The sequence below is a fragment of the Lepeophtheirus salmonis genome, chromosome 14 (genome assembly GCF_016086655.4).
Source record: "Lepeophtheirus salmonis chromosome 14, UVic_Lsal_1.4, whole genome shotgun sequence".
In the NCBI taxonomy this organism is placed as follows: domain Eukaryota; kingdom Metazoa; phylum Arthropoda; class Copepoda; order Siphonostomatoida; family Caligidae; genus Lepeophtheirus; species Lepeophtheirus salmonis.
The window spans coordinates 25432895-25458796 of record NC_052144.2 but is presented as its reverse complement, the minus strand read 5'-3'; the positions used below and the strand labels follow the sequence as shown (position 1 = coordinate 25458796).

Genomic DNA, 25902 nt, shown 5'->3' with positions numbered 1-25902 from the left:
TACACGTAACTTTAACATTTATCAAAATAATGTTGAAATGAACAAATAGGAGAGGACAAGGAAAAATTTGCAGATTTTTTGATAGTTTGTTTTTCTTCTGTTTTTAATAGTACAAACATTCTCAATACGCAAAAATGTAATCAAATATAGAATTCAAATCATCAAGGATATTTCTTCTCACCGCGCAATAAATAAAAACATGTAGAATCAATCCTTGTACATCTCACTGACTAGCATTGGATAATCAATGAAGAAAATATAATTAAGGACAGTATGAGAGAGAAGTGATAAAATACTATTTATACCTATATATGTTGAGAGTAGGTTCGAGAACGACTTCTTCCGATTCGATCTGAAGTGATTTTCATAGACAGATATTTCTTAGAATTATGGAATAATTGAATATTCGTTCGATGGTTCATATACATTATACAGGCTCCGTGAACCGTTTTTGAAAGTGGAGGGGTCAATAATAATAATTAAAAATATAAAAAATTGCATCTGTATTTAGGGTGAGCAACCGTCCTCATTTACCCGGACATGTTTTCTGTTTATACACTGTCTAGAGATCTGGAGAACTTTCTTTGTAAATTCATGGAATGTCTGTTTTTATGAGTAAAGTTGATTTTCAGGACTTAAAAAGAGATATTTTCCCTAATTGAATGTACAATAGGGTCTTTCTGTAATAAAAATGATTTTTTTAAATTCGATTATTTTTTATTTGAATAGTTACATCTCTATTCGATACGATTTTTATGATTTTCAGAGCGAACCCCAAAACGAATACTTCTATAAGTATGTATGAACATTGAATCTAAACAGACAAACACGTAATCTTGAAGTAACTCACTTAATAATGGGGATCCTCAAGCATCAATAGAATATTTTATGAGTTAAAAAAACCGAATATGAACGTGAAGTGAATACAAACTCCCTATTGAACTATTTATTTTCAACCTTACACAATATCAATATGTCTATAAATGGGGCATCAGTTTCCAAATATCTTCAGAACACACCTACCCATTTTCCTTTTCTTCCATTCTTTTTCATATTAATGTCACTTTTTGAATCAAACAAATGTTGTTGTTTTTTTGACAGTAAATCATCTCTCCTTTGAGCCCTATACTTTGTCCAAAGATTTTTCCAATTTGTTTGCGATATCATATCATCATTGGACAGAAAACATAGTCACTTTGACTTAAATCCAGAGAATAAAGTAGACGAATGAACAATTTGTAGCCCTATTTATGAAATTTCGTTTCGGGGAGGATGTGTGAACACTTGAATTGTCTGAGTGGAGAATAACATGGTTCTTGTATCAACGTCATTGAATACATCCAATATGTTGGCATAATCCTCCCTTTTGAAGGTAATCAATGTGAATTATACCAGGTACATCCTAAAAACGATCGCCATGACTTTATTGGCTGACAACCCCAACTAGGCCTTCTTCGGCGCTGAGATCAATGATAACTCGAAACGAAATAGAAAGAGTGTGACATGGACGTGTACCATTACAGGGGCCTAAAAAAATCAAATTTTAACAGAATAAAATCATCTTTCAACGCTTTTTTAGGTGCGTTCCGTTCATTATGCATTTATCTAATTTATAATGATGATTAAATCATTATAAATTCTTATTTTCAGCAATTATAATGGATATTTCTTGTCCCTAATGAGTCTAAATCAAAATTAAATGTAAATTTAGACATTTCATAGGGATTTTCTGTACATATTACTTTGATTATTTGATTTTTTTTGTATTTCTATTAACCTTAATGTAGACGAACAGGTATAACTCACATAAAATGAATTCACTTATTTTTTATCCAATATTTGCTCATTAAATAAGTCCGTTATCTAAATAAAATGAATACAACTTTTCACACATACAGTTTGTAATCAAAAGACAAATATTTGTGAGAGATCTACCCATGTGTACCTTGCCTTTATTGAAATGACATATTCCCTTTATTCTACTCCTCTGAGCGTTGACGACTACCAATGAAGGTACTAAATTGGTAATTAGAGATGGATTTCGGCTTCTCAAATTCGAATTCGATTAGTAAAGGTATTTCTTTAAATCGTGTATTGAAGTTATTTTTAAGGTTCTCGGAGCTAGAACTTAGTTCTATTTAACTTTTGACTCAGGAGTCTAGACCCAAGAATATATGATTTATTAAGGTTACATTAAAAATTTTATAGATACAATTTCATTGAATTTATTTTTCAGATTTGACTTGCTTTTTGATAAAAAGTCCTCATTATAATTTTGAAAATACGTCTGAAAAAATATCAACTTAAATTTTTCGCACTTTAAAAAAAAAATGTGGACTTAAAGTCAGGAGCACACCTAAAAAATTGAGACTAACTCAAGTTTTGTTCATTCAAATTTGGTATACGTTTAACAAAGGCCCTACCCTCAATACACGCCCATATACTGTAATCAAGGGGGATAAGGGATAATAAAAAGGATTTTAATTTTATCTGTTTGGGGCTGGAGTAAGGTCCTCTCCTGCCATACAAAGGTTATTTTATTCGATTCAGGGGTGGGGACGTTTAATTCCTTATAAACTTTGCACATACACAGTATGTATTGGCATTGGCATACAATAAACCCAGTGCTATGTAAAGAATGTTTGGAAGAAGAGCAGCTTAGCTGTTATGATGTATTTAGATCAGCTGCAAGCAGACGTGAGCTGTCATGACTCTAGATCGACTGCAAGTAGCTGTGAGAGGAAGGAACACAAATCCCATTCCGTATATAGCAAAGATATATAGATAAAAATTACTCTGATGTCGATCATCAATTTATTATCATAATATTTGTTGAAACTTTTGTACTTTTGCAAGTAGAGAACAATAACAACAGCTAAACAACTATTATTATTGAAGAAACTTTTGGACTACGATTCATCATAGCTTTAAAAAAATCATTTAAAAAAGTGTGTCAAATTCAAATATACACCCGGTATTATGTATTACTCCATTCAAAGCCTTTAGAGCATATGATTACAATTACAACTTGATTCATTGTGCTAAGATATTTGTCTACATACAATATATATGTAGCTTTCATTTAAGTACTTAACTCTGTATAATGTCAGAGTATATATATATATATATATACATCTTTTCCTCATTGGAGTACCCATGTGAATAGATATATTTACGAGAAAAACGCATACACATATGTATTATGAGGGTCTTTATCAGACTAAGCCATCAACATCCTCATCACAAATAAGCTTATATAGAGGAGATATGAGAGAGTTCCTTTTTCTAGAATTGAGAAAGATCAATTATAAATGATAGGAATAAAGTCTCATGTATTTAGAATGTACATTGTATTCATAGAACCAAGAGTAGATAAGTAATTACTCCACAATCTCACACACATTTTAATCAAGGGAGGTATGGAAGAAGGAAGGAATGAAGGAAGAAATCCAGATCACTTGCGGCCTTGGGGATAAAAGCAAAAAAAAAAACGAAAACAAAAGCGAAAAAAAGTCAATCTAAATCAATCAAAAGGCACATATGTGTGTACAAGTTGAGATTACTGTACAAATTACAACCTCTACACGTCATAACGCTTTATTTATATAACATCACTAAAAATATCTTTAATTCAATTTCCTCGTTCATTTCATAAATACATATTCTAGAAAAATTGCATTTAGTTGGCAAAAAAAGGAAAATAAAAATTGAGTGATATGTATAGACTTCTTAAGCCCAAAACATATATATATATGTACATGTATTTGTGAGGAAATTCCTCTGTAAAAATTCCACAAACATTAAGGAAAACCTCCTAGGGGAAAAGTATAAATTTGATTAAGCCTTAACTATGTTCTTAAAAAAAAAATGCCAGACCAACAATTCTATGCAAATTTTATTCAGACACATTGACATTTAATTTTTTATTGATATCAAATATATTATTGATGTTTGCAGGGGAGTTGTGGGAGAACTTTTTGTTTCGAGCTTAATCACTCGATGTTGCTTTGATTCAAACGCGTCAAAATTTAACACACCATAGCAAGTGTTGTGTCGAACCTTGTTAAGGACTGAAGACTGCAGTCCTTCCCGGCTAAGTCTTAGTGAAGTCCAGTTCAGTCCTAAAACTGATCGATCATTGATGACGAAATTCAACTTTACTCGTCCTTTTTTAATCAGTTCTAGTACTCACAGTCCAAGGACCAGTCTTAAGAGTGAGGTACTTTAATGATAGGTATATATATATATATATGGTATGTACACAAATTTCAAATTTCTCAGCACAATGAATCAAGTTTTAATAGTAATTCTTTGCTCTAAAGGTTTTAATTAATGAAAGAACATAAACGAACCCTCCATATATTTGCTACTGGTAAATGTATGTATTCTTATGTAACACTAATCTAAAGTTTTTAATTTAGCTTTTGAATACAAATTGAAAAATGGTGCAACTGTTCCATTAACCAAGGACAGCAGCAACTATTAAAAAGAGAGTTTGAGTCACAAATTAAGAAAATTAGAGGGAAATTTACTTCTCTATTTCTTAAAAAATATAATTTAATGTATCGAATCACTATTTTCAATATAAAGTCAAATTCGGATATAGGAAAAATACACCTATAGTCAACATCATCTCAGATACACATTCTTTAATACATAAAATACTTCGTATACAAGGAATATCAAGTAAAAAATCCGCATAATGTCATTTTTTTCTTCCCTTTTTCTTTTTTTTTTTTTTGCAAAAAAGCAAAAATTCCCACAATCGTGCCCGGTCTCCCTTGTATCAATAACTTTAGTAATAAGAAAACCTTATATTTCAATATTTATGCAAGAAATTTAAGTATTAAAATATGTAGAATCTGAATGTGTAGCGCATTTCTTGAATGAAAACTCCTTTTGTAATAAAATAACGGCTTACCTATAAAAAAAGAAAGAAAAAACATTGATATAATGAAATAAACGAAAATCATGATTATAATATGTATTGATCAGAAAATGAAGATAAAAGAGGGGGATGGGTCTATATATATATATATATAATAAAGTGCACGGCATTGTCTTAGTTCTTTAAACAAATAACAGAAAATCAGGAGAAAATATACAAGAACAAAATGGGTGGATTTATAAATTCAGAGGTCAAATAAAGTTACCCTTTCGTGTAACGTCAAACAAAAACATCCCGTCTATTATTATTCTTTCAAAATGATCCCTTCAAACTTAGTACTTAGGCCCCTACATACAGGGTTGATCTAATCTAGAACTACAAATGTATTTTTCCAATTTTTCAAGAGTAAAATTTAAACTAGAGGTTTTGTTAGGTCATTTATTTTACAAAATCATCTAAAAAGAGTGCTGAGCACAACTTTTATTCCATATGTGAGACCTCAGCTCTAATAATTGCCTCAATACGAGGCCTAAATCCCTTGCAGACCTTGGCTATGTGGTTTGATCCACTCTTTCTTGATGGAAGCCTCTAGAGACTGGTCACTCCTATGAGAAATTGTACACACCCTCTCCTCCAGACGCGCTTGGATAGAGTAGTCCAAGGGGTTCGCGTCTTAAGAGGAGAGTGGCCACATCTTGAGGGCCCAAAAGTTGTCTCTAAGGAAGGCCTGGGTCTTAGTAGCAGACTGACACGGAGCTCTGTCTTGAGTGAAAACAATGTTGTGCCGAACTTTTCTCTGGCCCAAGGTAGAACTTTATTATCTAGAAGTTCACTGAAAGTATCTGCATTGAGCCGCTCCTTCCTCTCAACAAAAATGGGAAGGGCAGAGGTCACAACGCCTAAGACCACGGTTCCGGTTGGAGTTTTTGCTCTGAAGACATTTCTCACCTAACCTGAGAAAACCTAGAAACTTTCTTGCTCTTTCCAACCTTCTCAGCTTGCTCTGGTTGGAGATAAGATTTCTTGTTGTCCACTTCCTTGATTTTGCAACAATATCATTCTAGATTGAAAATAATAAAAAGTGTACCACCATATAAGATAAACCCTGTATAATGTCCTTTTTAAAATAGTTACATACATCAAGCAGTGAGACCATTATTAGATAAAGCCTTGTACTACCATGATAACTAAAATTGAGTTATTAAAATAAACACTAGGTATAACTTATGAAAACTCCTTCTCCAACTAGCTAACCCATTACAACTCACCACTAATGTGTATTTACACACACTTGAGATGACGGTTTTAAAGTAATTTAAGACATTAATGAATACATTTACAACTATCTACATATAGACAAGAATATGTATGTATGTATACGTAGAAAAAGTGAAATTAATCCATTAAGTTGTACTTTTTGTATGTAAGTATATAAACTTATATTTCATCAAGATTAAGTGAAGTACGTTCGTACAAACATTACAAGCCACTCCGTTCATGTCAAAATAAATAATATACTTATTCAGAAAGAATATATAATTATTCAAACAAAAAGAAAAAAAATATTCCTGACAGCGGTGGGATTCGAACCCACGCCCTTTCGGACTGGTGCCTAAAACCAGCGCCTTAGACCACTCGGCCACGCTGCCCCTGTTAAGAATACTGTAAATAAAGTAAAATATAATTATTTTCCACAGAATATAACAATAAATTATGTTTATTTTAAGGAAGCAAAAAATCCCATTGTAATCATCAATCAACTCTTTTCACTTTCATATACGCGCTAAAGATGCATTCTTTACAATATTATGTAGTAATGGATTCAAATTATACTGTTAAAGTTCGAGAAAATTGAATATTGAGTCCAAAATAGATTCGAACATAAGGTAATATTGAAGTATTTTTTCATTGAATGGATTAAATCTGTGTTCAACAATTACGTAGATCAGTTGGTCTTAACAATTAATCAAATTATGTTCGTAATTCTGGGCCAGATTGAAAGCGGTATTTTGGAGACCCCAGTTCTACAACAGGATTATATAAATATATATACTTTTTTTTTTTTTTTTGGGAGCATCTCGTTAATGGAATTTTTTGGAGAAAAAATGAAAATTAAATTTTTCTGAAAAAGAAATGGAAAAATTAAATTTTTTAGAGAAATTTTTTTCAAAAATGTTTCTAAAATCCAGAGAGAATTGCAAATTAAATTTCAAATATTAAATTTTTGAAAAAATAGAATTCAAATATTAAATTTTTCGAACTTAAATTCCAAAATCCGTAGCTATTCAACTAAAAATTAAATTTTTTGAAAAAAATATGAAAAGTGGAAATAAATTTCGAATATAAATTTTTTGATAAAATTTAACCATAATCAAGAAAAAATGTCAACTATTAAATTTTTTGAAATTTTTTTAATATTCATTTTTCGAAGAAAAATTCCAAAAATCCATAGCTATTCAACGAAAATTAAATTTTCTGGAAAAAAAATATAATAAATTAAAATAAATTTCAAATTTAAATTCTGTACCAAAATCAGGAAAAAATTTCAAAAATTAAATTATTCTAAGAAAAATTTCAAAAATCCATAGGTATTCACGGACAATTAAATAATTTGGAAAAAAATTGAAATAAATTTCAAATATTAAATTTTTTAAATAAGTAAGAATCAATTTTATTTTTGGGGGGCGGGGGCAGCAGCCCCTCTAGCCCTCCCCTTGGACAGTGATACTTAAAAAAAAAAAAAATCAGACATACTAGATGCTAATTACATACATAGACTAAACAAAAAATCAACCTCCAAAAATATGACAACAGTTTATATGGAATTACTCCATATAAAATAGGTAAATGATTGGTAAAATGTTGCCCACAAAATGAGAAATCCTTGTATTCTATAATCATCATTTGGTGGACGTGTTCAACGGATGATTAAGGAATGAGAAGAGTAGGTAATGTGTATTTGTATTGTATATATTAATGTATTGAATAATATAATCAAATAGTTATTGTCAATATGTGAATAATTTAGAAATGTATAATCCTTTCTGTGGCAGTAGAAATCAGTGCAATGCACTTATGCAAATAACATATTAGCGTATTGCACAAGAATCAAACTCCTCATCCTTGGATAATAAGTATGCATATTGATGCTCTTAAAAAAGAAATTAAATACAGAGTGTAGCATAATAAAATCTTCCGAAATGGTAATCGGAAGATAATTATGTACGCCCTTTAAATCCTTAATCTTCATTGTAAAAATCAGTTATCTATCTGAAAAATATAACCAATAAGGAGTTAAAATTTATAGAGTCATTCCCTCCTCTCTCATTTATTTTCTCTTTACGATATTATTTGAATTGAATTCGATAAATGTCCACAAAAAATAAAATGATTATTAATAACAAAAACATCAAATGAAAGTTCCAATGAAGCAATCAGAGCCCCATGTTATTAAAAGGAAATAAACATAAGTTTATATTTATAAAAAGAGATAAAGTACTCGTAACAAAAGAGGGGAAGGGAAGAAATTTATAGACTGGAAGCGGCGAACAAGAAAAATACATATTCTTATAATTATATTCTATTTAATGAGACTTCACATTTGCATGTCATAATAGAATTCAAACTACAAAACATGAAATCCAGAGTAACCAGCTCTAAGAAGGACTTTTTATAAACTCGTATCAGGGGTCCCGCAGGGGGTCGGCTGAAGGGGCTGCAAGAATTTTAGATTTAATAGAAAATTTTTAATTTGATTGTTTTTTTCCAAAAAAAGAAATATTTTGAAATGAGCTATTGTTTTTTAAATTGTTGTTTTTCAAAAAATTCAATATTTGTGAATAGCTCTGTTTTTTTTATTTGTTTTTTCAAAAATTTTATCGAATTTTTTTATAATTTTTCCATTTTTTTTTAATTAGAAAAAACTACACCCTCCTCATAATATAATTCTGAGGACGTCCCTGCATATGTGGTGCATCAACATAGAATCAATCTTGTACAATATAACCAAAGGAAAAAATACCTTTGTATCCTTTTTTTACTTCATATATACAGACAACCCAATGTTTCTAAGACATATTTGAGTCAATTATACGCATTGGATTCAAATTTATGTGATAAATGTAGATACCCAATAATTTAATCTATAGTTTAGAACCTTTATTTGACTAAAGGGACTTATATTACCCCCCTTCAAATACATACAATAAACAAATGAAAAATTCATAGATTTTGAGGATCAATTTTTGCTACTTCAAGTGCAATTTGCAGGACATCCAAAGAGTTAACAAACATGATTTGTCGATAAAAATTGAAGATAATTTGAGGAAAAATACAAATGCAATCCCCATTCATTTTTAAAAATAACGGCTTGACTTGCAGAACTAGTAATGCTGTTTGATACATCTGTACCATCCAAATTGCATGCAAAAGTCGTTTACTTATGAAACAATCTTTTCTAAATGACGACAGCATGGATATGAGTAAGTAACGTCATTATTTATGTACCTAGACTGTGTTAGAAGGATTTGATATTAATAATAGACTCCAAGAGTGATAAATACTTTAATTAAGTCTTAATTATGTATGAATAGTCGAAAACAGCTATTATTATGCATGAAGGATACTCAACATGTTCCTGTTTTTGGTCGACTGTCAGCAAACGCGGCACCCACTTTAAGAATACCTTTTTGATACACAATTTTTCATGCAAAAAAAAGTAAACACACTGCCATTTGATATCTTTAGGATGTCAGCTATCTCGTGCACCTTCATTTTAAGATCAGACAAAACCATTTTGTGAACATTTTGTATGTTTTCGGAGACAACCATAGAATTTGAGCGACCAGAGAGTTCAGCATCATCGGTGCCTATAAGGTCACATTTAAACTCAGCAAACCAAGGTTTTGCATTCGTTTCGATAGACCAGAGTTTGGATAACACTTATCAAGACAAACTTTTGCCTTTACGGTATTTTTTCCCATCAAGAAGCAGTGATATACAATCAACACAAAAAGTTGGTTTGAACCCATTTTTTTACAAACACAAGAAGTGGCGTCACTTCAAGAACTTATAATTTCTAAATAAATTACTGGATTGTCATCAAAAATTTGATATGCTTCGTTTGAAGGCTGGTAGTGCGTAAAATAAATATAGATTTGGTAATAGTGGCGCCATCTGTGAGAAAGCCTAGGGACTTATTCAACCATATACTTTTGGTAGATATTAAGTTTATCCATCATAGTTATTCATTGGAAAAAAGTTTATGCATTGGATTTTTTTCCATCTATATTGATCAAACTTTCATCGATATCAAAATAGCTCGACATAATTTTTTTTATCGCCACTTATGAACATTCCCGGAATACTGCCTATCTGTTTTATTCAAATAAAGTATAAAAAACAGGATGTGTACTGAACAGCTACTGACGTAGGAGAAGTTGCCCTTTTTCAAAAAATATGTTCATGAAAAAGGTTACCTAGAAAAATCAAGAAAAACAAATTTAAGTCACAAATATTCGGGGGGAATTTGAATACCTCCCAACGCCTATGTGCATAGATCATGATGGCCTTGATGCTTTGATTCACCTAATCATTTAAAAGGACTTGCAACTGCAGATAATTCACTTTTTTATGGTATGAAGTCTTTCATTGCAGGTATATGTACAATGTACGTGTTTTTAAGAGATTGAATAAACGCATTCATAGCAAGTACCTAACTATTAGTGTTAAGAAACGGATCAAAACCAAACTTTTTTCGGTTTGCACTTAAGTGATTATTTCGAACCTGATATTTCCGGCCAGACCACGATCTCAGACTAGAGTCCCAAATTTAATCATTATCAAATCGTAATTGATTTTTTCCGTCTCTATATATAGATCGATTTTTTTTATTTTTTTGGTCTCAATCTATGGATCGATTTTCTCCCCACTCTAGTTAAATAAGTTGTACAAATATGATTAATGCAACACATTTAACTACATAAGACGTCATTCTCGTTCAATGTTTGCAATATTGGAACACGTAACTGACGTCATCAACAATTCATCTATAGACTCCCTCTGGACAAGAAATATCCAACCCGTGTCCTTCATCGTGGCCTTTTTAATGAAGACATTTTTATTGACCTAATTTAATAGGTTATGTTGCTCATTAAAATATTTCAGTAGTAATGCACCCATTATATTAAATGGTGTGATATCCCTGCTCTTGAACTATTATTAAATGAGACTGATCTCACGTAAGTTACCTATACTGTATCACGCAACCTTTTTATCAAAAGAAATTGCAAAGGGGCCAAAAACAATTGGTATTTATCTAATTATTGGCCGATTATTCCAGATTGTTTAGCTATTATTCAAGTATTGTTGAGAATCATTCACAGCCCTAACAAAAGCGATCCAAATTTCCTCCATCAACGTTTGTAAGACTGATTTGGAGAAAAGAAGGAGAAACGTGTACAGCTGGCATCATCATACAGTGTTGTATACCGAATGTTTTTTTAAGACCAGTTTACTTGGTAACTTGTTTAAAGGACCGAATTACAAATCATAGCGGTCTCAGACCGGTCTAGGATTTTCGGGCCACAGCCAAACACTACAAACTATGTACACTGGGTACATGTAGGAACTTGTTTTTCTTTACATATGTGTATACACAGTATCTACTCCATACATACATAATATGAGCAAATAAAAACCAAATTTACTCCTTCTTCCTTCAAATACCTGTAAAAACCATAAATATGCTAAGAGGAGGGAGGGCTTTAAAAACCAATAATAACAATACAAATTTAAAGGTAAATGAACAACTTTCAATGTCATGTCGGGACGGCAAGGAGGAAAATTGTGAAGTAAAGGAGACTCGGGACAGTTACAGAGTGGTCCATTAAAATCTAAACACTTTGAACTATAAAATTCAACAAGATAGGATTTATCTAATTAACAATATAATTTTACAAGATGGGTTTCTTACATTGCTGATGTCAAAAGTGGCATCTCCACCCTCACAAGACTCCTTCCACCAACTTTTTTCATAGCTCTCTGTTCTCTGGTGTGAAACTCCAAGATCTCTTTCATCGCCTCTCATAGACCTGAAGGGATTGGCTTCTGCTGTTTTCTTTAACTCATCCGTGTCCAGTTTAGTCTTTCTGACAGAACCCTTCCTCCCCTCCAACATTTTGGACTTGCTGACGGCGTAGACGGTGGTATTGGAGATGCCCAACTGCATCGAGAGCGTGCATGGAAATTCGTTGATCACGTTCAACTTTCACTTTCTCCAAATGTAGGTAGCTAAGCTAGAGAGCTCAAGTTTGCTTTGTTTTGTAACTAATATATCCAAATATGAATTAATTTCAATCCCTTAACCTTAATTAATTATTGAATTAGTAAGTCTTCAGATTTATATGGATCACCCGGTCTACTAAATCCTTTTTCTGGAATATTTATGAGGCTACCTCCAAAAAATTACTTTGCAATTGTATAATCGCAGATTATTTTTGTGGTAGAAATAAATCCTTTTTGTCAACTTTTCAACAAGATATTGAACTGATTTTGCAAGATAAACGTCAGTTTGTAGATGAACAATATGTTTGTAGTATTACAATTAGTTTTTAATCGATTTTTTTGCTATCAGCTGATATAATTAGGGATGTTTAATGATCGAAATCTTTGTGAACATACATTTATAAAAAAGTACAGGACTTTACAGATATTAGTGAAGTTATTAATTATTTTTCCCTATTTTGAAAAATCGAAGGTATTATTTTATTGTGATCTCTTTCAGCAGATATGTATATTACAGGGGCGTTCGCGCAGGGGGTGGGCTAGAGTTATTGTAGACCTCCTCTCCCCAAAAAAAAAAAAAAAAAAAGTTATTTCTTTAATTATACAAGAATTTTTTTTTCTAGTAAAAATGTAATATTTTAAATTTAATTTTTCAATTTTTTTCCAAAAATTAATTTTTTTGTAAAGGACTATTGATTTTTGAATTTAATGTAATACTTGATTTTTTTTTAAATTTATAATTTGAAAAAAATAAATTAATTTTGGATTTCGTTTAAAAATACAACTAAAAACCAAAGACTGCACTCCTAATCAGTCTTTCTTTCTAATTGGTCAAGTATTTTTAACCATTAAACGGTCTTTTAATCTTAGCTATCTTTTTATTTTCTTCACTCTAAGTACTAACTGTTATTTCTAGTGATGGAAATCATTTGTATCTTGGGCATTTAAAAAACCGAAAATCAACATGACAACCCGTACAGTTTAAAAAATATTTTGGAAGAGAGGAGCTAAAGCTGTCATGACGTTTCATTCGATAAGCTACAATCTCCTGTGGCAAGGGAAAATGGAGAAAAGGAAATAAACAATGACATTGGTAAGAAAAACTCTGATATCGCTCTAAAATTCTACTCAGAGTCCAACAAGGACTTCCATTTATAAGTACGCAACAAATCCTCACGTAACTCTCAGTCTTCTTTGAGTACAGACGAATGTTCAATCAGGGTTTGAAAATAATGGAATTTAGTAGGAAAATAAGCTATCTACTATAGAGTTACATAATAATGACAACAGCTGAGGAAATAAAATAGTTTTTTCAGACTACTAATTCTAAAAAGCGACCCTTCTAAAAAATACATATGATTTAGATCACTAGCTATTTCCATCTTCCAACATTGTGATACAATATTCTACATATAGGACTTTAGGGGTGGAGGGTATCTCTTAATACATGTCTTCAAGTTATTACTTAGCATTATATAATATGGGTAATTTTTTATTGGTATAAATGAGATCAAGGTTTTTTTTTCCCTTCATTAGTTTAATGATAATTACACCTAAATAATTTTTTTTTTAAATCAACCCACAAAGGCGGCTCTTCAAATTGTTGTTGCTGACGATGATAATAACTTCTTTTTAGAGGCCTTAATTAGTATGTAAATATGTATGAGCCTATGGTTTAAAGTCACAATCATACATGTATATGAATAAATTATTATTGTTTTTCATCAATAGCAAAATAATGATAGAGGACGGGTGTGAATATTACATTTTTTATGTTTATTAAAGAGTATCGTAGGGATATCAAAAGTAATGTGGCTAATAATGAAGAATGGAAAAAAAGAAAAATAATTTTGAACACATTGATTATATATTTTGGCATTTATTTGAGTCACGAATGTATGAATAAGAATTGTAGCAAATATACCCTTTATCTCGCGTGAAACTTTTAGTTGTTTATAATCTCAGCAGCGTTTTTATTTGCAATTTCCAAACCTAATTAATCATTCAGTTAGTCCTTATTTTATTTGCTCGAGTCTAGTATTAAGCCTGGTACATTAATCTTATGGACCGGTCCGTAAAACTGTCGGACTGTCAATACTTTATCAGTTTTATGGCTGATATGGACTGGATCGGAATGAGACTTAATTGGACGAGACTGCAAGTCTTCAGTCCTAAATGAGGATCCACGCAACACCATGCTCATGTCCGGGTTCATGTTTGAGATCCCCATCTGCTTTGCAATCTTCGTTGGTTTCTTGCCAGCCTCCAAAAGTGTGTGGACCGATATTCGTTGGTCACGTTCAGATGGAACTTTTTTGGGCTTCTAAGACACTTAGGAGGATCTATTTTTTTTTTTTTTTTCGTATTTGACTTGAACGTTTTTTCCAGATTCACAAAAACATTTATTTATATAGCAAAAACGAAGTGTCAAGATTTTTCCACCGCACCCGGTATCTAAAATGTAGGGGGGGGGAGGGGGTAACAAAGTAAAGAAGAATCTAGAGTTGAGCGATTTAAAGTTTTTTTTGTTACATAACTCTAAATTATCATGACCATAAAGACGTAGGTAGAGTAGTAAAAAAAGAGGGTAATTCATTGTTAAACCCCTAGATCTAAAATAAATGTTTTATTTTTTGCAATGTGGTGGATATTACAACTATAGTAGATCAAAAAAATAATAAAAAAGAACTAAATCATGGCAAAATGAGCTATTATATACTTTATTATACAAATATACAACGAGGTAATTTCTTTCCTTCTCCAAGGCCCAATAAAATTGATGGGCTTCATCCTCCATAAAATCACAATACAAAAGAGTAAAATACTTTAGCCTATTTTTTCTTTGTTCAGCTGCTGACTTTCTACTTATTTGACCCCTTATTAATGTTTTGTTTAACTTATGAATATTTCAAATCTCTAAATAAATGTCCCCGCCTTTTTATTTCTCTTTTTGGCAAAAGAAAAGGTTGAGAGAGATTTAATCAACGTAAAGCTTGAAAGCAAAGTGTTTAAAATGAGATCACGTGACCAATATTTGTACCTGGTAGTATTTTTTTGGTCCGGGAGGAGCGTTGAATATTACGTAGAATCCATTAATTCACACTTTTAACAGAATTAATATGGTAAATTGTGCGTAGGGAGAAAAATCTGCCTTATCTCACTAATATAAAAATATTTTTTATTCAGGGCTGTCGATGTGTCCAATTCTTTTCGCCTTATCAGTGTTCTGAACGGTGATTGGGAGGGTTAAAATGAGCTTCTTTTAAACGTGTGAACAATTTTCACCAATGTTGAATAATAAATCCATAGTTTGGAGAAGTTGTTGGGCGTCCGCAGGATTATATATATATTTTTTTTTTTTTGGGGGGGGGGGGGGAGTGATGTTTGGTTTTGGATTTTTTTTTTAATAGAAAATCCATAGGTATAGAAATGAATTTTTTTTGCTCTGCTGTATAATTTTCCTGAATGGCGAAAAATAAATCTAGTAAAAGGCATAAATTCCTTAATTTGGGGGGCTACAGCCTTCTGCAGATACCCCTGGAATTGGCAAATTTTGAGCCTTTTCTCAGTTTCTTTTCAAAGGAACAATAAAAAAGTACAATAAAAGTAATGGCGTGAGAAAGTTGTATACAGGATAATGGAAAATGACAAATTATCATATATCAACGTCATCTGTGGTATCATAAAAAGCAATATCTAGCGCATGGAAAATATATTGGTAGGACAAGGAATCTACTCAAGCTAATAGGCACATTTCGTACATTTAAATATAAAAGAAGCTACTACGTGTCCTACTTCACTAAAATCAAAATTATAAAAAAATGCCTATTGGCTTAAGACTAACTTAGCCAATTTATAATTTTTCCCCGCAGGATGTAACAAATGGCGACGTTAATGGACTATGCCATTTTTTCTTCTCTTTGTCGAATTCTTCTTTTTAATTCAATTAAAAGAGTGAATTCATAGAGGTTGAGTAGTAGATAGTTATAGCACTTTCAACGTCCCTAGCGGACCAACAAGTTGTCAAGCATAGCCAACTAGTATTTGGTTAATAGCTTTGACGAAAATCACGTTATGGCGAGCCACATTCAGCCTGCGGATTGCAGTTTTCCACTCTGGCCTAAATAATAATATGCAGTAGGACATCCAACATTATATAAGCTTCAGATAATTCATAATTGCAAAAGAAGGTCGCATTTCCATTCTGTTTTTTTTTTTTTTTTTTTTTTTTTTTTACAGAAAATATTTCATAGCCAGTGAAAATGTATTTCTTCCACTTCAGGAGTGTTCATTTACCGATTGATCCAATCATCCTTAAAGTAACATATATATTCATTGAATAAGTAAATATATCTATCAGCAATTTATTATTTTAAAATTATAGTCAAATGAGGCTTCATATCAGAGAAAGTATTTGAATATTGACGCATTTCCTTTTTTATTTTTGTTATAGATCCTTTCACTTCTTTTTCCACCATCTTGATGATTATTTAGAAAATAATAATCTAAACTAATCCACTTCCGTATTAAAGATACTCTGTACATACATACATGCTAGTGTAAATCAATTTTATTTTTCTCGGTTCGATCTTTATTTATATTTTCTAGAACGCTTCGGACCCACCACGCTCTGAAACCGTGAACCAGGGAAAAAATATATAATTATTTTTCCAAAAAAAGGTCATACATTACAAAAAAACAAAGGTTTTTTATAATCAATAATTTTTCTTATTTCTGTATGTGATGATAACACGATGTAACTTTTATTGTATCTTGCAATTTTTCCTCCAAAAAGACACAAAGAAAGAGACCTAAAACCTTTTGGTAACAGTTAGCCAATTATTTGCAACTAAGGGGAGTGCTCAGAATTGCTCAGAGTTTGTAGGCGTCGACATTCAAACAGGCAAAGTTAGCATTAATAATAAAAAAATATATTTTTTTAATATGATACGCTGAGCTTTAACAACACGCGCTCGTTGCAACATTGCTCAAAAATGAGACCTTCAAAGACAGACAAACCTTTTTTTTTTTTTTAAATATATATATTATTTTTAAAAATGGTTCATAGCTACTCAACAAGCGCTAATTCGAATTAAATCAATTAACGTTGTTCTGAATGCTTATGATAAGGGGCAAAGAAGGAAATAAATCGACAGCTAAATACAGTGTTTATTCGTGTGTTAGTCAACGTCGTGATAGATCGATATTTCGGTCTGAATCCTGGACATAATTTCATTTATTTTTTGTATGGACTGAATTTTACGTCTACGATACAGGTCTAGACAGAACATGGACCGTTATATCATATAAAAATTGGGAGAGTCTCAGACCAGTCTATAAAGGATTAACCAGATCGAAGTCTAACACACATACAAATACTTAGATACAGGAGAGTAAAAGAAACTTTTTGTTTATTTTTCTTTTAAAATAGGAAGCCATTTCAATGCGGATTTACGTTTTGAGTCAACAGTAAATCCTTTGCATTCAACTCCATTCTCCCTCTCCCCTTATCAAAACATAAAAATACCTGAGTATATAATACAGTCATAGACTATTCGTAAATACAGTAGGGATCAACGCTAATACTAATAAGAGGGAGTTCTGTGGTTTTCCTTCTCCGCATGAATGTTGCTCAGAATATTTATTTATTCCACTCTACAACACCTTGAAGAAATGGCCATTAGTGTATGTACTAATATTTTATGGGGTAATGTGAGGTACAGGTGGTAGTAAATTCTTTCAATGGATTGCTAAGGCATTATTTCTATGTTACAAACAACTATGTTATGTACAAGGGAGGTCTGAAAAGTTCCCGACCTAACAAAGGCACAATACACTTTTTATTAATTTTATTTTGATACTTTTCAACACTGTCTCCTTGCAACTCACCACACTTCTCCCAACGATGCTCCCATTTCTATATCCCATCCAAATAGTACTCTGCGTTTTTCTCTGCAAAATAATTGCCTACGAAACACATTTTGTTTTTGCCTCAATTACTCAGAGTTGGATTGTCTTAATTTTAACACATCTGTGTGCTATCGTTTCAACCTATTTAAAGGTTAAAGGTTTCAAAAACAAATGTTTAATCCCAGCTTGATACTTCATTTTGTCCCTTTTCACAAAAACACTCGCCTCAACTCACTCAAACGACAGCTACATAACAACCGCGTGTCCAGCATCGCTGAAACTTTGGTGAGTAACTCTCAAAAGATGTTAAATAGATGTGACTGGCTTTTATTTACAAGTGCTGCCATCTTAACGGTCAGGTTGGAAACTTTTCAAACCAATCTCGTATATGTAAATGTTGATTACAAGTTGCAACTTTGTATACAAGTTGAAATCATATAATGTGATGAATAATTAGAGGTCAAAGTTAGTTCTTCAACTATTTTGATTTTTCAACCTGTATATCAGATTTTGGTTGTGAGTGTCCTTTGTGTAGTTGTACATTTAATAAAAAAACTATTTTTCAATTACTATATTTACTATTTGAACTTTTCAAAAACTAATGTAAAATATATTATTATTCCAATCGGGTTGTCTCCTCTTTCCTAAGTTTTTTAGGTATCAGTCGCTACTATATGTATATTTTCTAAGTTATCGATTCGAGTAAAACTTAAGTCGACACAACACCAACAAGAACATGTGTAATGAAAATATATTAAAATTATACACCTGTAAATTTCTCTCTTCTTCATTCCTTTAATTTCAATAAGCGACCACCCAAGAGTGAGTCCTAGGATAGAGGTAGGGCTCGTTTTCCTGTCTTTCTTATTTAGATAAGTTATGTGCCTACATGTAAATAATATACATTCGTTTCTATATTTATCTTAAGAATCTCTAATTGTCATATGGTATGTAACCCATTGAGATAATGGGCCTCTCTCTCCTATCATTTACCGTCAAAGAACTCTTGGGAAGGGTGATACGTGACCCGAAGACATCCTTTTTGCTAAATTTCTCTTCTTTTGTATGGATGATTTGAATTACTTGTATTTAAATAATATTTTTTTAAACGATTATGGGATAAATATGGGGATATCTAATTACTAGAGATGTAAAAAATATGAAAGAAGAAACCGATAAATGACATGTTAAGCCTGTCAATTTAAAGATCGTTTAGAAACAGAGAGGCAACGTTAAATAAGAAATATTGAGGAATTTTATTCAAAAATTTGAATATTGAACCGAATTCAAGAAAATCAGCGTGGAACGACGTAGTTCAATGGACAACACATACGGAAGAAATTATTATGTTAAAATGAATGTGCGTACATTCCCGCCCGGTCGTTCCTAGATGTATATGGACGATTCCTAAGTCAGATGAATAAATGGCTTAATCAGTGCAACTCCATCTCACCAATTAAGGGGGAAAATGGCAAAAATCTTTTAAACCTATCACCAATATGATATATATTAAGATTAAAGACAAATAAACTAAAACGCTGAAGTGCTAATGACCTAATTCCCCTTTATCAATTGTAATATCATTAGGCATGATGGAGTGTTCATATTAGCATAATATTAGACAAGAACAGTGATTTCCACTATAAAAAAGTGTTATTTTAGTTCATAGATAAATAACAACACCCGCATTATTTAGGTCAATTGTAGGCTTCATATCCTAATTCATTGGATAGATGTTGAAATATTAACGATAGCGATCATATGGTTTATAAGACTTTGTTTAGTTCATATACATCCTTCCAAATATATTGCTTTGCTATAACTGATTGAGAATGTATACGATCTTTCACTATTCGTGTCGAGTCAAAAAATCATAGCTTAAACTTAACACTAGTTAGACCTATTGAACACATTTATTATCAACCAGTAATCTCTCTTTTCATACATTTACTTCACCTTTGAGCGAGAGGGACACTTCCCCCATTTCCTTTACGACTTATGCATATATTTATATTCGTCATTACACAGTATGAAGATGAGTCTTCAATCCACTAAGACCTCATCATAAGAGGATTTAAGATATTATTTAATATATTCTGCTTAGATGAAGGGGAAAGAGGAGGTAAAAAATAAATAAAAAAAACAGGAATCAGAATTTGCAAATACTTAATCTCTTATGATTAAAAACACGTGATAAGAAGTCGTTGTTGTCATCGTTATTATTAGTCTAACATAAGGACCTACAATGTTTTTGTGCTCAGCTTTTTTTTTTCTACATACAAATCTACATTGTGCTTGGTTGTCAGCTATCGATTTTCTGTTTTTTCTCCCTCTTATCAGTTCTTGATTGGTTGAATTTGAATAAACTTAATTAGTCAGGTGACACAATTTTCAACAATTATTAAATAATTATTCTGTATTTGAGAAGAATTGCTTAAAGGCTATCAAATGACTTTGGGGCCTTATTTTTGAAAGAACAGAAGCGAGATACAATAAAGGTTATGAAGAGTTCTCTTTTTATTATTAGAGTTCTAAACGTAGAGGGCTTCAATTGAAATTAGATATCGTTCAGCTGATAATAATTCCTAACAATGATTAGTAAATAATATTGAATGGTTGGGATGATTTTTTTTTTTCAGTTCGATCTTAAGTGATTTTTTCCAAACTGATTCGGAAAAATATTGGTTGGACAGATTCCAAATCCAAATCAGGTCAATGAATATCAAATTTTTGTTTGAGACTAATCCAGACTAAATGTTTCCATGTTAATGATCATAGATGAAAATAATATGATAAGGGAAGATGGAGGAGCGGCTTTTTGTAGTTGACAGCTGAATAGTTATTTTTATTTTCTAAAGTTGTTATTATTCTCTCTTGTAGAGATATTATAAGAGTAACCAGTAGTGCGTGAAATACAAAAACTAAGATTGAGAATTTGTTAGACTCTGACTAGAATTGAGGATCAACATCCGAGTAATTCCTGTCTATATCATTGATAGATACGGAGGTAGAGTTTGTGTTTATTTCATACATTTTATAGCTCCTTGCAGCTCATTTAATAAAACGTCGTGACAGGCATATTTATCTTCTCCTAAACATTCTTTAAAGGGTCAGTGTCTTTTTCAGTTTAATTGTAGATTATATTATTTCCGTCTTTAAATGATCGAATTAATTTGGTTCAATAAAAGTTATAACGGTCTAAGATGACTAAATCAAAGCCTAATACTTGCGTTTCTTTAGCCTTCTTTTTGAAAGAGGAAAGGTTGCAAGATTAATGATAAAGACGAGTAGGTCCAACAATGTTGTTTCTCTATTGCCTTCGTGTTTTCACCTATACTCAAGAAAAATGAATGAAAGAAGCAACATGATGAAAAAAAGCCGAAACACTTGTGTAAAACCCACAACTCCTCAAGCCTCAAAATTTTTCTTTTCTTTAATCTCACGACAATTATCGAAGGGGAAGGAAATCCTTTAACTCTCCAACTCTCCCTTTATACAAGTACATACATAGTTATCATCATCTTTAGAGGAACGTGACAGAAAACCCCATCATAATGAACTCATCTTCTCTCTTTTAAATAAAAATAAACCCACTAAATATTTACAAATATATGTAATTTCCACTCTTCCTTCCTTTTAGCAGAAGCTAGAAAGAAAAAAATCAATCAAAACTATTCATCAATCAAGTGGAACTCACCTTATATTTAAATTAGATTGAGTAAATAAGCTCATGAGTAATGACGTAACTACCGAATGTGAAATAACTATTTCTACATCACTAATAAAAAACTTCATCAAGATCCAGTCAGAAAACTCAGTTTCCAAGAGTAAAATGGTTTCCCTATTATTTAGAACTTAATTCCTTTATTATCAAAAATTGGCTTTGAACGAAATTCTAAATGGCCTTTTCACCCTGCCCTTGTCTATTTTCTCCCATACTGTACTAGCAGATACCTAAGGGGATTGGTTTTGGGAGTGGCGTATAAGGAAATTACTTGATACAATAGTGGTCATGTGACTTAGAATATGGGCAAAATGATCTTATTTAGTCTGGTGTCGGTCCTTATTTAGGAGCAAGGCCCGGGGCCCAGTCCAATCCCACTTGTCGGTCCTTAAAGAAGGTAAAATCGATCCCTCGTGACGTCATTACAAACGTTTTTCTTATTTTTAATTATTCCTTTCCGTAATAGAATAAATTATATGGCCAAGTAATAATTGTTTTATAATGCATTAAAATGAAAAAACGATTTTTTTATTGCAAATTTTTATTTATTTTTATATCTCATATACCTTATTTTGCTTAATTACACATCAATATTTGTATGAAAAAGTGCAAGGACATACAGTTAAGGCCCGTTCCCAATGACTGACAGTCCTCAGGATTGGTCCTAAGACTGGACTAGATCGAATAAATAAAGATCGATACAACACTAGTCTTATGCCAAAAAGACATGTGATCACACCAAGAAAGCACACGGTCAAATTGACAGTGTGATCAGGGGGACCATATTGGTGCGGTACAACATTACTATAAGAAAAGTTTTATATAGCTTTCTTTTATGTGCCAACTTGCTTGGCGATATCGATCCCCTGCGTGGAAGAATTTAGGGACTTTAATGGAATTGTTCCTTACCATATTTTTGGATCCCATTGAATTGAAATTTTACTCAAAAAAAACTTTGTAAACTTTTCTTTTGTAGTGGAATAGGTTAAAATTGACCCTATTCAATCACAAGTTTTAGGCATTTTCAAAGTGTTTTAATTGGGTAATAGTTATCTAACACAAGGTATATAGCTGTAACCATGAAGATCAATCTATCCTTCTGATTTTGATTAAAATAAATAAAAATCCAAGAATCTTGATTGCTTATAAAGAATAAATAAATATGCTTAGCTCATTCCCCCGCTTTTCGCTCTTTCTTTAAAGGTATAAACATAAATATAAATACATCATCTTTGTGAGTCTTAAAAAAAAATACTTCAATTCATGTCTCTCGAATGAACTTTTAATTTTTTTTTTTTCAACATGATCAAACTGTTCAATGCTCAACAAAATGGAAAAAAACACTGAAAGAAGAACCTCAAATTCCTTTAGTTGTAAAAAAAATACGACCTCAAATACGTGCAATATTTTTTGTAGTTGGCAATCTGAGTGATGCTCTTTTTTCTTCTTCTTTTTTTTCCAAAGCGTTTATCATTATCTTTAAATAATAATATTTTATTCGTGTGCTCATGAAAGACAGAGAGTAACACTGAGGATTTGTTGAGGAGTTATAAATATAAGCCTTTGTTTGAGTTGACATCGGAGGAATTCCAGCAATCTCTTAACTAAATACAGAGTGGGGTTTACGTTGCTTTCCTCTCTAATCTAATACAATTTCATGACAGATTATCTACTCGTTCTCCCAAACATTTATCAGGGTTACCACGTTAATATTCGGCTTCTTTAAAAAAAGTATCTTAGTAGGGTTATATAATTTACAACTCTACATATTACTCTTCTCTCAAGAAAATGCAAATGAATGATTGAAGATTGGTTGTCCATGCCGTGTTTATTCTCTCTCAATTCCCTATATTACGTACAAATTGCAATTTTGTTCAAGTTGTAACTCTTATAAGTAAATTGTAGAGGTTGGAATTTTTTTTTTAAAACCCTCATGAATAATTTACAGCACTGATAATGAGTCGCATTAAGTAATGTAAATTCCATAATCATTTTTAACTTCTTTTTTTCAGGGAAAATTACTAATTGATAAGAATTTTGCAGCATATGATGTAATTGAAGTATAAATATTGGATATTTATTATGATCCAAATGAAATAATAGCATCAATTAATACAAAGTTGGTAATGATTAAAATCCTGAATTTGTTTCATTACATAATTTGCTTATACAAGAATGCCACGTTTCACACAATTGGCGTGAGACTCACATATTTCCTATCAATACCACTACCCTTTCACGCTATGCAACTTGCCTGCAATACAATCTCCTCTTCAAGAAATCAAAGAGATTTAAAAACGTGTGGACAGAGCTGCTGACCTTGTTTATATGTTTAAAACGTATATGATACATATTCTCTCTCAGGGTCAATTCATTATTTCAATTATAAAATTGATTCGTATCTGGAAATAGTCATATAAATAAACAATTCAATATACACACACATGAAGAAAAAAAACACCCTACATCATCACAATCTGAGAGTAATTGATATTGGTGCAGCAGCAAGATATACAACGTTTTCCATTAAAGTTCCGACTCTGGGGAATAATTGGTGGATTTTGTCTGGACAGAAATTAAGTATCTTCTGTCAACTTCAAGACATCATTTCTAAATCCAATCTAATCTAAAATTTTAATTTGAGGCTTTTTTTAGTATTTATATCCAGTTAATTTTTGAATACCGTATTTCTTTACCTCCATTAGTATTGATTTTATCAGTTTAACGTACGTACTTTTTGTACATTTTAGTAACGTTGAGTTGTAAATCTTACCCCCAAGCTTTAATTTTAAACTAAAATGTTAATTTATATATATCATTTCACGTAACTGAATTAGTATTTAAGTATAAGAACGAAATAAAATAACAACACCTATTTAAACAGCTGATTCTTTATCTCACATATTATATATCTACAATTTAATAAAAGCCTACATACTAGTGTTGGCTTTCAAATTATTTTTCGGTCCAATCTTATGTTATTGTTTTTTGATTGATTCCACTCAATTTTTTTTTTTAAAAGAAAGACGTGGGACCGGATCAAACCCGAATTTTATTACAAAACCAAATAAGTAAAATGATAAGTATCTCAGACCGATCTAGGATTGCCTGGCTGAAATTGAACACTTGTAAGTGTTCAGGAAAATAAATGTATAAAAAAACAAAAAAACATACCCATTTTTTGTTTCTATTTTATCTCGGCTACAAAAATATAAAATACATTTAATTAAATAATATTTAGAACACGTACTATTTCTGTAATTTGCATTAAGTAGGAAATGCTGCAGATCATCCTAGGCTACAGTGATAGTGAAAGTTGAAACTCAAAGCGGCAACAAGTTATCCTTGTTCTATAGATTTAAAAAATTCAAATTTGTTTACCTGGATCAAAAGGAAAAAAAGCGATATGCATGTTAGAATTTGAAGAATTTTAACATGCTATATATATAGGCATTGACACACCCTATCTAACGACAAAGTATTTACCTACAAATAGGCTTTAATAAAAGCCCTATTAAAAGAATCAAAATCAATAAGAATAAGAGATATGAAATGGGGAAAAGACAATTGATGCGTAATAATTAAAGAAATTAAATCGCATGTAGTCTTCCCCATTTCAACCCCCCCCCCCCAAATAGAAAAAAGGAAACCCTTTTAAGACACTTTCTATCCATTTCATGATATCTTTATCTGTCTCATGTAGAGAGAACCAATTATTATTATTGCTATTCTACGATAATGGGACAATAAAATATTTTATGAGTCTTTAACTAAAACAATGAATGGAATATTGGAATTAAAAAGATAAGTCAAAATGTACGTGAAATATTATTTCTGATATAGAGAAAACCATCAACTAATTATTTCTTTATACATATTGGTAATATTGGTTATACAGCTTTGGTTAATAAAAAATTCCTTACAAGTAGCAATTACAAAAATTACTGCAATCTTCAAATTTCAAATTTTTTACCCCTATCCATGCCTAATAACTCTAGGCCATATTATTCAATCTAATTTACTAACTCAAATTTCATTTTTGAACAGTTGCAACCGGTGAAAGATGTATAATTTCACGAGTCGTATTCAAATGCAA

At 31.4% G+C, this 25902-nt stretch overlaps 1 protein-coding gene and 1 non-coding gene across 3 annotated transcripts in view; both read right to left on the bottom strand.

Annotated features, from left to right (window-relative positions):
• klar (klarsicht) overlaps positions 1-25902 on the bottom strand; it is a 289070-nt gene that overhangs the window by 218067 nt on the left and 45101 nt on the right. The gene's annotated exons all lie outside the window — the stretch shown is intronic.
• TRNAL-UAG (transfer RNA leucine (anticodon UAG)) lies at positions 6458-6537 on the bottom strand. The gene has a single exon. It is a non-coding gene; the product is annotated as a tRNA-Leu (tRNA).